Source organism: Cryptotermes secundus, unplaced genomic scaffold, assembly GCF_002891405.2.
Source record: "Cryptotermes secundus unplaced genomic scaffold, Csec_1.0 scaffold561, whole genome shotgun sequence".
Classification (NCBI taxonomy): domain Eukaryota; kingdom Metazoa; phylum Arthropoda; class Insecta; order Blattodea; family Kalotermitidae; genus Cryptotermes; species Cryptotermes secundus.
Genome location: NW_019744119.1, coordinates 179470 through 181713, shown reverse-complemented (window position 1 = coordinate 181713; position 2244 = coordinate 179470).

Genomic DNA, 2244 nt, shown 5'->3' with positions numbered 1-2244 from the left:
AAAAAAAACCATACCTCGAGTGAGATTCGAACTCACCATCTTAGTGTTTAAGATGTCGAAGGCATTTCATGCCTTACACCGCAAGGATGGATCATGCGTATAGCCTAACATGCCTTGTCAATCACGGGCGACAAGGCCGTTCCCGCCCCCCGCAGTTCTCAGTGAAACTTGCCCGCTGCTGCTCTTCTTGCAGGTAAGAAGGATGACGTGTAACCTCCCGTATATTTTTGTCCTCTCGAGTAACAACGGGACAAGATTTGCTGTTTCATGTCGTCCATGATGGCTGAGCGAAGAATTTCCGGGTTTGTATTGGTGTTGTCTGCTAGATCTGGGCCAGAGTTCCGGCACTGGTATTCTTCTCTTCCTCCTGTTGGTCCAGGGCTAAGTTCAGAGTCTTCTTCAGAAGACTTCATCACGTGACAAGGCGCGCACCTGCTTTACTGGGAAAGATGAGGAAGAAATACGCAACAGCATAATTTGAGACACTATCCCAACATTTGTACTGAGGAAAACCGGGAAGAGAAGCAATCAGGATGGTTGATGTCTCTACCAACATTTGAACCGGGCACCTCATAAGTGCAAAGAAGAAGCGTTAATGCTCGAACCGTGACACGCGGTATCGTAATTGATTGAGCCACTATGCTACAAGCCGGAAGGACGTGGGTTCGATTCCCGATGAGGTCAATGCGTTTCTCAATTGATCTAATCCCTCCAGCCGCACTATTGTCCTGGAGTTGACTCAGCCTATAACAGAAATGAGTATCAGGAAAATTCCTGGGGGGTAAAGGCGGGCACTTGGTGCCATCTGTGAGCCGATTGTCTAGAAAAGTGGGAGCCCCGACGTCTGGCAAATCCATGGGCCTCCACAGCCTGTCACACGGATAGCTTTGCGCGTTTATACCGCAAGAGCCAGTTAGCCATTACGGTACGAAGAAAGATGAACACAAAGTGACTGACGGTAGGATGGGTTGCTGATGGTGAGAAGCAGGGGAATAACTTGCAGCAGTGCGGAAGGGTGCAGGACGGAATGGCCTTTGAATATTTCAAGCTTCCGCCTAAGCATTTGCTTTGAGTAACGTGGGAAGCCGAATTAATGTAGCTGGCACCCACATCACAGCCCTTCCGAATTCCACCATGAGGAACTTACAGAAAGTCTGCATGTCTCTGCGGGACGTCACAGCCAGGCCCGCCAGAACAAACTAGAGACGTAATTAAATGAAATGTGCAGTTCTGAAAAAGGAGCCGCATTTCGGGGCACTTTGGTAAGACGGAGACAGCAGGTAATTAGTGCAGTTCGCGCAAGGTCCAGAGACAGCCGGTCGTGATGTCAGAGAAGAGGAATGTTGCATTTCGGGAGCCTGGGTCTTTGTCGGCCTGCAAAGGTCAGCCGACATGACCGCATTCCATACCTGCAAGAGTATTTAACCCTGAGCACATGAATATAATAACAATAATAATATTATTATTAATAATACACTTATGTTCTGTCACATTCGGGGAAAACCTAATGTCTCTCTTGGGAGACAGGGCACTCAGAGAACCCGTAAAGCCATTGTAATAACAAGGAAAGAGGAAAGACGATCAGAACACATTGCGGAAAAGCACACCGGTCTATTATAGCACCGTTGCTATGATGCGGCGAAAGCGTAACATACATTCTGGCTCTGCTAGGCTACGTGTACAGGGATGAGGTTTGGAGATTTTGGGAGATTTTCTCCCTCGTGTCCAGACCGGCTCTGGGGTCCATCCACCCTCCTATCAAATGGATATCGGGGACTCTTTCCCCAGGGGTACAGCGGCCTGGGCGTGAAACTGACCACTTACCTCCTACTAGTGCTGGGATCAAGAAGATGTGGATCTATACATCCACTCCCCCATACGTCTTCATGGCGTAGTGCTTAGTTAGTTAAGCACAAAGTCAATTTTACCTTTTACCCTATGGTAAATGAAGCGAAATTCCATGAAGAAGTATGCGGAAATAAGGTCAAAGGGCCAGGAATTGCATTAACCTCAAGTTATTCCACACCGCGTTATAAAATTTGGGGTAGGTTTGATCCTCCTAGTACCTCGCTACTTCGGTTGCAATTAATCTGGATGCCGCATAATCCGGACCAATATTAGAAGAATGGAAACACTGTTCACAATTTGGTACAGAGTGCGTTAAAAGACACGAGGGCTTCAGGAGTAGGAGGACTCTCAGACTGTGTTGAGGGCAGCTGGACAGACTGAAACCTCACAAGATGG